This window comes from Pollicipes pollicipes, unplaced genomic scaffold (genome assembly GCF_011947565.3).
Source record: "Pollicipes pollicipes isolate AB1234 unplaced genomic scaffold, Ppol_2.1 Scaffold_6686;HRSCAF=7923_pilon_pilon_pilon, whole genome shotgun sequence".
NCBI classification, from domain to species: domain Eukaryota; kingdom Metazoa; phylum Arthropoda; class Thecostraca; order Pollicipedomorpha; family Pollicipedidae; genus Pollicipes; species Pollicipes pollicipes.
Window position 1 is genome coordinate 25,072,663 of NW_023596921.1, and position 12,024 is coordinate 25,084,686.

Consider the following 12,024-nt stretch of genomic DNA (forward strand, 5'->3'; position numbering starts at 1 on the left):
AGCCAAAACGAAGTAAATGTTACGCCACCATAAACCATCGTCAAACTAGGCCGATCCGGACTTTAATGTTCGCGTCGTCCTTACCCTTGCAGCTGTGTAATTGATTTACTGATGCGACTGGTACGGTTGCCTTATTTGAGCAGCAGCGTCCGAGGGCGGGCCGGCCGTCATTGCACGCAGCCAGGGGCGTAGCAAGGACATCGAACACGGGAGGACACTCCAGACGCATCACCTTACTTCGCGAAAACCACCCGAGCGTAATGACGCGCGCATGCGCCCAAGCCGATACGGATCCCGAGGAAGGGCTCCAACGACACCACCTCTGGTCTTTCGCCGTGGGTGCGCCACTGCCGGCGACAGTACCAGCCTTTCAATTGTTATCAGTGGCATCGGCGCGTGTAGAGGCTGTGTGGGAGGCGGGCAAGGGCTTAGCTGGCCTATTCCGAGTGACGCTGTCGCTGCGCGCCTGTATGCCCCACGATTAGTGTGCGGGGCGGCGTTTGAAGAGTGCTGCGGCCCACCACCCCACCCGGTTTAGAAGCTTATGTGCAGAATGTTTGGCATGTATTTCAAAGTGACCAAGGAACTCAGCGATCATATCCACACTTTCATGTATGGATTAATTAGGAATGAAAAAGGAACGAATTCGTCAAATGATGAGACAGGGACATTGGTGGAGCAGTAGGCTTGCCAATAAGTGATGCATACCTGTATATGTCTGATCTGGGCAGGAGAATATCTAAATTGTATGTTCACAAAGTTATCACAAAGGTCTTCGTTCATATGACAAAAAGTCTGAGGTCAAAAATGTTCCGACGGTATCTAAGAGCAACTTGAAATTTCCAACATCAAACATTCGTAATCTTCCCATTTTTAGACTATACTTGGTGACGTTGGTTTTCTTCTAACCACAGAACCGAAGCACACCGAAACCACTTAGCGCCGTTTCTTGTCTTGGGGACGCGCTTGATATGTCCCAGATGTGAAGAAATATTTCGGTGTTTAAAGCGATGCCTCCCATCTCCACCATTACTCACTTCCCCGTGTCCATCCAACTATCACGTCCACCCCGACTCTGAGACACGTTTGCGTCTGCCTAGCCAAGTATGAAAACGGTTCGGCCAGAAATACGACTATCGTTCAATCGATATTAAACTGAGCTGCACGAGTTATATCTGGCACGAATAAATTTGAGCGAATCTCCGTCGTACAAGGAAGCCCGGGCTGGCTAACCTCCCGGGATATGTTTAACCACCAAACCAGACTCTGGCCGCTCGGTGAAAGTCACCACACCGGACTGCCTGAACCACTCGCCGCGCTATTCACTGCACCCACGGCCAGTGGTGTGACCCCGTGAGGGGCCTCCGTCAGGACCGCCTGCTCAGCCTATCACGTGACCGAGGCCTCAACGCCGACACGCGGCTGTTCGTGTTCCGCACCACCTCCCTTGATAGCTCGCTCCCGCCGGGCTTAGCCGGCCCACCTATGCCACTATACGGAGAGGATTACGTGTCACCATCTGTCCGTGTCAACCCTTAACCCTGCACAGCCGTATGCTGTGCCGCAATACCGTGTTTTGGACATCATTTAACTTTTTGACATGGTATGGGCAAGAGGACCGGAGGCATGTCCAATCCACTTGTTGAGAACATTTAACATAGCTCTTTTTCTTTTCTGGAACGTTATATTCGTTACTTTCCGTGACGACGCATGGAAAGAAACAAATTGAAATCCCTCCCCCGCACACACACTTTCCAGGATGCGCTTACGCCTTTGGATAGTTGACACAAATTGGTATCGCTGCATCTCGTTTAACACGTTTTGCCTTCTTTACCTCTTGTTCCTACTTTATGCTTGTCTCTGTACCATGGCGTCACCGTGCAGCCCCTTATTTACGTGATGCCAAGGTACCGGACTGAGGCCCGTTTAGTTGGACAACACACGAATCTCTTCAGATGTTGCCTCAACTGCAATTCTGATGATCGTTCATTCATTGCTGCCGCACGTAATGAACATGCCATCTAACTTAGCATCTCTGCAATTACAACACCAACGACATAGTTCTTCATTTCCAATCAAACCCGCCGGCATCTTATAACAGTCTTTATAGCATGTCTCAATATCTATAAAGCGAAAAAACTGTGCCGGTGAAGTCCTTTCCGTTGTGATGGCTAATGGACTGTCGTCTCCATTCATTTAACTCAGATTCCGCATTATACATACATATATATATATATATATATATATATATATATATATATATATGTGTGTGTGTGTGTGTGTGCATTATACATCCACATTTTATATATATATATATATATATATATATAATATCGATATAGATATAGATATAGATATAATATAGATATAGATATAGATATAATATATATATAATATCTATATATTATATGTGTGTTGTGTGTGTGTGTGTGTGTGTGTGTGTGTGTGTGTGTGTGTGTGTGTGTGTGTGTGTGTGTGTGTGTGTGTGTGTGTGTGTGTGTGTGTGTGTGTGTGTGTGTGTGTGTGTGTGTGTGTGTGTGTGTGTGTGTGTGTGTGTGTGTGTGTGTGTGTGTGTGTGTGTGTGTGTGTGTGTGTGTGTGTGTGTGTGAATAGATGAATAGATAGATGCATATCACGATGAATGTATGAATACAGGGCAAGGCATGGAGCAGTGATTTTCTCCGGTCAGAGACCCTGCTCGGACGCTATCTAAAGTCGTCCAGTAACTACTCGGTGTGACAGCATATGGAACCATTTTCTCGCAGCCGTCCCGTGATGTCACCTCGGCGACGTCACTCCAATCTCGGCTACCGCTGGCTGATAAGGCATGCATCACTCGCTGCTGACAGCTGTAGGCTGTCGATCAGGGCTGAGCTGGGAAATAGCAGTTTGTTTCATGCTCACACGCACTGCTGTGTCAGCTGCTCTTAAAAATATATGCATATATTTACGAACTGAACGGCTGGCATTTGGTGTAGTTGCACTTTGCCCGGTTCTGGCTGATGCCGACAGATTACCCTCATTGCAGGGGGTAGTTTGGTCAGTCTGCTGCGTTCTAGGTCCACCTGCGGCGCCCCATCTCGGTGCCTCGGCTAGCGGTCAGCGGCGGCCCGTCGCGCCGCGCCGAGAGGGCGGGAGGATCGCGACCCGGCCTGGCTGCAGCCGCCGCCGCCGCTCAAGACGGATGATGACCTCATTAGGGACACTTGAGCGGACGCCTGCTGTCTCGGAGAGCTGGGTGGAGACGCGCTGTGCCGATTGCCAGCGCGTCGGACAGCTCGCCGTGACTGCGGACGGCCCTCAGACGGGCGCTCGTGTCGGCTGTGCGTACAATTTTTGTCCGTTCCGCGCAGCGCAGCGGTCCGTCTTTGTCCGGGTGGAAAATATGCGCGCAGGTGCCTGGTCTCGTCTGCAGATGCCACGCGCCGGTGACGTACTGCTCGGGGGAGTGCTGCTGGGAAAACACGGCTGCGCGTGCGCTCGAGACATTAGAGCAGTCCTATTGGCTCCATCACGCCGGTCGTCAAAGTCGGCAGGGCGCCTCCGTAAATTAGCTGCAGCGGCATGGCTTCATCGCACACCCACCGGTCGCCAGCATGCAGCGCCCGACGGCACAGATACCGATCATACGGGCCTTGGAGAAGGAGGGGCATGCGGGCAGATGGGAGAGACTGAACCGTATCAGTTCAGGCGATACGTTTATTTTCATTGGATATTTGCCCAGTTATCGTTAGTTTTCATGTGGTTTGACTAAATCATTGGTTCATTGCAAATTCCGTTTTGAGAATTAACTGCACACTCCGCGAAGCTAGCTGACAACCTGCTCTGAAGGAATTAAGATGAGTTTCTGAGTCTTTCGAGCTGTCATGTCCGCCCCGGGCCATCCTTTCACCTCCACCAGCTAAGATGACATCTCTATTAGGCCGAAACATCATCTCCGCCAAATTGAGGTGCCATCCTTGCCAGGCTGTGCTACCACCTGTACCAGGCCGCCCCGGTGCCACCAGCACCGGCGGGCTGGGCCGCACGCCATGCCAAGCTGCGGTGCAGCGGCTCTCTCCGGAGCACGCCTCACTATTTCCGCGCACCCGGCCGGCTGTGGCCCCAGCCCCGCACCGCAGCCGCCCCTGCTCCGCCCGTGCTCCACCACATGGTCCTAATGACGACGATGCAGCATTCCAGCGCGGGCTGGAAACGTGAACCTGACCGACTGAAGGACGGTCGGCAGGACACGCCGCCACTCCGCTCTGTTTGGCCTCGACCTAGCTACTTCTTGCCGCCTGGCAAAAACCGTCGTCGTCGTCCCGTAATTTGCCAGCAGTTTTGCGGAAACGGACGACCTCGTGAAGGCCGCGCGGCCGCCACGGAGGCGCCGAGCGTCAGGCGGCGCCGGGCGGGGTCGGGCGGCACCGGCGAGACCGGACCGCAGTGGCGGGACCGGGTCGCGTCGGTGGGACCGGGCCGCAGTGTGTGTGTGTGTGAGTGTGAGGGGGGCGGGCGGCGGCGAGACAGGACCGCAGTGTGTGTGTGTGTATGAGGGGGGGGGGGGGGGGGTGGCGGCGGGACCGGACCGCAGTGGATGGCGGACCGAGCGACAAGCCATGACCCACCCCCCGCCCGACGAAGGCCGTGGCCCGGCTCGGTGACGGCGGGCGGCGGGCGGCGGCGCGAGGTGGAGCCGCCGCCGGTCAGCCGGCACGCGCCAACATCAGCAGCGCCTCCGCCCCCGCCGCACTCATCCATCAGATTCAATAGGGTCGGCCGCGCCGGACCGCGCGGCATCATCGCGCCGGTATTTATCAGGGCCGCATCTGGGCCGGGTGACGCTGCGTCGGAACGCCCCAGCCCCCCGCGGCGTGCCGCCGCCGCCTGCGCCGCGGCGCGGGGGCGGCGGCGGCGGGTCTGTGACGGACCGACACTGGGATGGCATGGAGGCAGTGGCAAGACGCTGGAAGCGGCACGAGAGGAGATTGTGACGTACAAGTGCTAGGATGGCATAGAGTGAACTGTGAAAAGACCGACTACGAGGGGGAGGCGGTTCAGTTAGGTCTTTGCGATAATGAAGATCCTGAAGACGTAGCTGTGCTTATAAGGAGGACGCGCTGAGATAGCGCAGAGGAACTAAAGAATGACTAAAGGCATGCATGCATGCAACGAATCGGACTTAATGCGATATCACTATAAACGGTAGCGCATAACTGCCACATTCAGAGTAATCTGTTACCCTGAATATGCGCCATCCCGGACGTCTCCTAGGCGTGGAACAGGGAGGGCATGTGAATGGAGGCCAAGAAGCTTTTATTTTCAAGCTCGCCCACTGCGGACCACTCGACATTTGAATGTTTCGCGATTGTCCCCCGATCGTGCTCAAGGTGGCTGCACGATCATAGGGAGAAGTCCTGGTGCGACCCTGATGCGTCCACCGATCACTGCGTGGGTGCTGGCCAAATACTAATGTTGGTGCCTGGTAGCGTGCTTCCTTGGGAGCAGAGAAGAATCGGGCATCGTGGAAGATAGAACTTGAAATAATTGTGAGCTTGTGTATATAGTTACGCTCGCCGCGGCTGGATGCTTGATGATAATGATGCTATTTTACGTTTGTGGGAGTTTGGGCCTCAAAGACGAGCGATTCATAAAGGGCAGGGCATGGTTTCCTCTGCCCGGGATCCGCAGAAGGCAGCCCGTTTGCCGCGGTGCAGCGCTGCAGGACGCTAATATAAATTACTACGGGATCATACTTATTAATGTAACGGCGGCGGGACCGGTGAGCAACGATTGTCATTAAGCAGCGGGCGACTAAGCTGTTAAACACGCAGCAGCGGCGCAGGAAAACACGGCCGGACGGCCACCGGCAGCGGAGGAGCGCCTCTACAGCCATCCGCCCGGCCGCAGACGCTAGCTGAACGGGGGGCCGATCCCTGGCAGTGGTGCGCCTGGTAAAGCAAGGATATGATCTGCGTCGCTTTCAGGTCGTGGTTGTAGCCGCTGCAGCCGTACGTAAGGGGAACTTTTGGGTAAGGAAATGACTGGTAAGAGATGATCCTTGCTTCACAGACTGCTGCTTAAGACATCGAAGAAAAGGCAGGAAAGTAGACTTGGTGAAATAAGTAAGTTCATGGTTCTTGCTAAAATATCCCGCCGCTAAAAAGCGTGGTAGGTTTGTTTTTTATGGAACTAACCGCCAAGGCCCTTTTTACAAAGGGAACCGGAGCAGATCGGCGCCGACTGTGAAACCTAGACAGTCACAGCGGTTGGAAACGTGGACTACATGAGTCCAACGTCTGAAGCAGGTCGTTCTGGTCGTCGTCTTGGAATATCAGCTCACGTCTGCGTTTCCGGCAATTCTTCGGAGTGTCGGCCAGTACCTGAAGACACCGTTGACCGACAGAAATCTGCAGTCCACAACGTGCACGTTAAATAATGGGCTGAAGAACAATGGACGGCGAAAAGTCTGCTGGGATAAAGACGCAGTGAGCCAGCATATATGACAGCGCCTCGGCGAGAACAATTCAGCGCCAGATGATGAAGTCATATTAGAGAAGTATCTGTGATGCCACCTGCCACTTTCGCCATTGCTACTGCGATTCCGCACAACTAAAGGCAGCACAGTCGAGTGGAGTTGGTAAAGATTGAATCCGCCGTGAACAGCGAGCTATTTGCGGTGTAGAAATCTTGCAAACGGGTGCGTCATGATCCAACCAGGGGAGTTCTGATATAATCCCGAGTGACGTCTAGCGCCGGGATAAGGCACTACATTGCTTAAGAAGTGAAACCTGGCACCCTACGGCACAGAGGCGGCTGGATGCTGTTACCATTTCACCCGTAGCGTCCAGCAGACACGGCCACACGGCTGCCGCGCTGGCGGTCCCGTCAGAGCGGTCCGGTCGGAGCGGTCCCGTCAGAGCGGTCCCGTTAGATCGGTACGTCAGAGCGGTCCCGTCAGAGCGGTTCCGTCAGATCAGCGCGGCTGTCAGAGACGGCGGTTGACCCTGCCTCGCCCCGAGCGGCACGGCCCTCATATGACACCAGACCGGCCGCGGCCGACCGACATTGGCTAGTGGCCGCGGGTGTCTGGCGTACGGCTTATGCTGTCAATGTCGACCGATGCATGCAAGGGAGACCCGCACTCTGCCTCGAGGGCGTTTAGGACTGTCGTCAAGTGCACTCGAGTTTCGCAGGCGAGCCGTGTGACACTGGATAGCCCGCACAGAGGGCCCAGACGGGGTGTGAGTGACGCTGGCGGGCTTTGCATTGCATTCAGGCACGTCATTGCTTACACTTAAAGATTTGGACTGGAACTGCAGATCAATATTGGACGCGGTCCGACCGAGTTTAATCTTGCCTCCAGTGAGATGTTGAGACTGCAGACTCCTGTTTTGATACCAACGCAGAGATGAAAGGGGCACTTAAATGGATCGCACGCCGCTATGTGTTCCACGACAAGCTGCTTCCGGTGCCGTGCTGACAGAAGCAGCTGAGGCATGCAAGTCTGAGTGCCTTTACGCGCGTCATTTTCTTCCCCTGACAGGATGACGTGAGGGAGCTATCCGCCCTCCAGATGGCGCTTGATGGCCAACAGACGGGAAGCCCCTCGCACCGCGAGTTATCGCCAATTCGGCCTGGATCGACGGTTGCGCCAACGCCTCGCAGACCGCAGACCAGGATTGTGAGACCTTCTCTGGTCGAATGTGTTTGCTGCGCACTCGAAGCCGCACAGACGATGCCTCCTCGTTCTCTGTTACCGCACACGATCGCCTGTCTGCGACCTCTCGTTTGACAGCTGCTCCGTCGGCACATGCGACTGCCGCCTGTCTGTGACCATAAATACGACGGCGGCGTGATCTTCGGCCTCACGCACCGCAGCTGCTCCGTCTGCAGTCGGCACATACAACTGTCTGTGACCGTGAATACGACACCACCCTTATTTGTGACCTCTCTTACGGCAGCTGCTCCGTCTACGCACATACGACAGCCCCTGTCTGTGGCCGTGAATACGTCACCACCCTTACTTGTGACCTCTCTCACGGCAGCTGCTCCGTCTACGCACATACAACAGCCCCTGTCTGTGACCGTGAATACGACACCACCCTTACTTGTGACCTCTCTTACGGCAGCTGCTCCGTCTACGCACATACAACAGACCCTGTCTGTGACCGTAAATACCACACCGCCCTTATTTGTGATCACATGCACGACAGCTCTGCTATCCGTGGTCTCACACAGGGCTGCGTAGCTGTAGACGCCTCTGGCCCGAAGTCATGCCTGAGAGATGCTGGCAGAGGGTACATGGTAGTCTCATGCATTTCAGAGGAGATGGCAACAGCACTTCGGCTCCTCAAAATATTTGTGCCGCAGCTTCCGTGAAGCTTCCGTGCAAATGCATTTAGGGGACGAAGGAGATGGCACCACGTGTCTGATGTCAGCATGGCAAGGTTCAGCGGCGCCGTAGTGGAGCGTGTCGAATACCACCTGCAGCGAGCCGTGCACATGTCGAACTGCAAAATGCCGTCTAGCAGGCGAACGCGGCTGGCGGCTGGTCAGGTACATGCCAGCTTCACTATTAGTCCGCAAACAAATCGACGTCATTGCCTGTACACCAAAAACGCCGACCAGATAGCCGTACCGCAAGTCCGCCTGAGGTCGGTGGACTTCGCCTCCGTATAGAGCAGCGGCCATTTATGTATATTTTGTGAACGACTTATTTTACCGGTACACTAAAATGATGTGATACGTCCCGTCACAAAATACACTGACTTTAATTAATCAGGTATGGGTGATATGCACCAACATCCCCCTGCCAAAAAACTGTAGAGGTTGTGAATCTTTGACGATTTATTTGTGTTTATCTCCCGTCTATGCACATGTTTTTCGTGCCCCGGCCAATAATATTTTTTCATCTGATGTTTTCTACTGAAGTTGTTTTTTCAGAAGTTGGATGTAGGCATGTAGAGAAAAGACCTCCTACGTTGTCCTAATACTGTAGTAATTTGCCCTAACCAAATATTTCGTGCTCGTGCTGCCTTTGAACTATCTCATGTGCGGTCCGGATTAAGGATTGTGACGGTGATTTCCCAGAATCTGATACCTAAAAAACAATCTCCGCGGCCGGCACTGGCTACTCGATTTTCCATATTCTTGCGCCTGCACACGCGCCGTGCACCATTTTCCTGCGGTGCCTCTTCGCTCGTCTCGGTGAGTGGTCGGGATAGGAGGGGGAGGGGGGGGGGGGGGGGCTGCTCGCGCCGCCTCTCGCGGACGATCGGACGACACGGTACGGAGCACACAGTAGCGGAACGGGACAGGCGCGCGTGCTGCGCGCAAACATGCGTCTGTGCGTGCGTACGTTCGCACGTGCGTTATATGTGCATGCGTGTATCGAAGAGTGGCAAAGTGCGCAGCTCGTTGCATGCCCGGAGAAAAGCAGCGGAGCCAATGCAGGCCATGAACCAAGGCCACTTGTACAATTCAGGGTGCCCATACAGCAAAAGCACACAGTTAACTCGTTAAGAGGCAGTGACATGAAAGGCTGCTTCACGTTGGCAAATATTTCTTTCGAGCAATCTATTTATTCAACCTAAAAGCACCTGAACCCTCCAATTTGTCCAATGGTGCGTGCGTGCATGTGCATGTACTGGACTGATGAATGCACCTACAATTGCGGCATCAACTCCGTAGGCGTCTGCTTGCGCTTGCCTCCACATGCGCCTGAACATGCGTGCTGGTGTGCTTATCCCAGAGTGTCACCTTCCTTTCGCGAGCGTGTGTGCGAGCAGTTAATGTCGACACTGTCTGTAAAATGAAATGGTGTATGTCAACCCCAACCGCGTAACCAAAGGGCATGGAGCAAAACAGAAATCCTACAAATCCAAACAACATCCACCTTATGCTTTTCAAGCAGCTGCTTGCATCAAAGGCACGGTGGGGTGGAAATCGCGTAATTGTTCCGTGCGTGTGCACTTGCACGGTGCAGGCCTGCCTGTATAGCGCGGCGCCGGGCGTCCGCTGGTGCGAGGCGGTCAGCCTCGCCGCCACCTAGGCGTTTCAAAAACAGCGTCATGCCATTTTCGCCGTCTGAATGCAGCAGGATGTTATCACAGGCCGGGGCGGCACGGCGGAGCAAACAAAAGCTACAGCCGGCCAGCGTGTCTCGCGAGGGAGGAAGCCAGCAGGCTGCACCGGCTGCGCACCTGTATGGCGCGACTTCGGCTCGTCGCAGGCGGCCTTTTTGCGTGTCCACACAAATGCGCCAATCATCGTGAAAAATTGCTCATATGCAAGGCGGAAGTTACTTAAGCTGGGCAGGAATAGAATCACGCTGAGTGCGGTACAGCACTGCTACTCTAGCGTTTCAGAGCGTCTTATTAGAGAGGGGTGAGGATGGAGGCGGGCAAGTGCTAACACGCCTGAGTGCCAACACGCCTAAGTGCCAACACGCCTCCGCTCCCAGGGGCCTTCGCCAGCTGGGGCATGACAGCGCTCGGGGGGGGGGGGGGGGGGTGTTACCAAGGGATACTCAAGCACATGGGCTGGTGTCCTATCTGGGAAGGTGGGGGCAAGTTAGCCCGCGCGTAACGTCCGAGGGTGCGGCGATCTCTGGGTAGGTGTTCCTCGCCTGCCGTCCTGTTGCTGATCCCGATTTACGCTCTTGGTTCGCCACTAATATGTAGGGGAGTAATAGTCCAAGCAGAGGAGTGATATTGGTGAAATTTGCTCTCGGCTTTAATTGGACCTGAGTGATAATCTCGCCTCCCACCTCCCAGTGTAGTGAGTACTTGTTTGGGTGTTATTTATATTACATGATAAGCAGAAGTCCATGGGTTGTTCTACATTCGCTTTACTTACATATCCAATGACCATTCCATCTACGGAACATTAAAGATTGCAAATGGAGCCTCTCACGTCTCCAGCTGTAAATAAACGTTAAAATCAGAAGGGATAAATGTTCCAGACAGTCTCCCTCTTCAGTTCAACTCCCTTCTCGCTGGTAATGGTATAATAATGCGGTCACATATTCAATGAAGGCTTACGCCCATGCATAATTGCACCGAACAGTATTGTGGATGCCCCAGCTAAGTTTCAAAACGAGCAGCTGGTGTTACAAAAGTTTACCGGTAGCTGGCCCAATAAGCAATCTGCTCAGATCGGGAAAAGTCGCCTTACTCGGAGGTGTGAGCGTGGCAGCCACTTCCTCACTATGCCTCTAGAAGAACCGCGTCTAAGCCAGCCTAACATTAAAAACAATCAATGCCGCTGAAATCGGCTTACTACCACGTGGAAAACATTCCGAGTGTCCCTTATCAGAATGGCAGGATTCATATATGGATGACATTACGATTCTGTAAAGCTGGAAGAGGTTTGCCGACTATGAACTTGAACGATCTGTTCTGGTCAATTTCGTTCACAATAAGTCTGCTGCAGATGAATGTACGCATCACACGTATGCAATCCAGCTCGCACAATGCAAGTTTTTGAGTTGGAAGATCACAAAGTTATTTCCAGTGGTACCATGGATTTGCTCACATCTCATGTTTGATGGCGGACTTCCCATGGCTACCCAAATGCAAACGTTTGAACGGGCTTATATGAAACAGGCAAGTGATTTCATGGCTGCCAATGGCAGGCAGGCTGTTTCGAGATAATTGGATGCTATCACAGCTGCTTTTGTAGTTACGGTTTTCCGTTTTCTTATTAAGGTACCTTTTACTACTTGTTTGTAACATCTGGTTTTGCTTTCGTTTTTCTTCATGACCGTCTTCCGTCTTTAACATTTGCTTGTTAGCTAGATATTTGCTTACATGTGTAGGTAACATTTGAGCTACTTCATGAGTAAAGCGGAGCCAGTTATACCACGAGTGATCGCCCAAACCACTTTCCTGACATCGTCAACATTATTTCAGTTTATCATTTCCGATATACACATGATGAGATGCTTGTACCAATTTTGTTGTTTGTGAGGCTGTTGGCTTATCTGTGTGCGAATGTTTAATGCCACCTCCGTGCTTGCAACACATCACAATCACGATC

At 53.4% G+C, this 12,024-nt stretch overlaps 1 protein-coding gene across 1 annotated transcript in view; it reads left to right on the forward strand.

Moving 5' to 3' along the window:
* Positions 1 to 12,024, forward strand: part of LOC119107839 (fibrillin-2) — a gene marked incomplete at its 3' end in the record, with an annotated part of 63,122 nt that overhangs the window by 26,403 nt on the left and 24,695 nt on the right. The gene's annotated exons all lie outside the window — the stretch shown is intronic.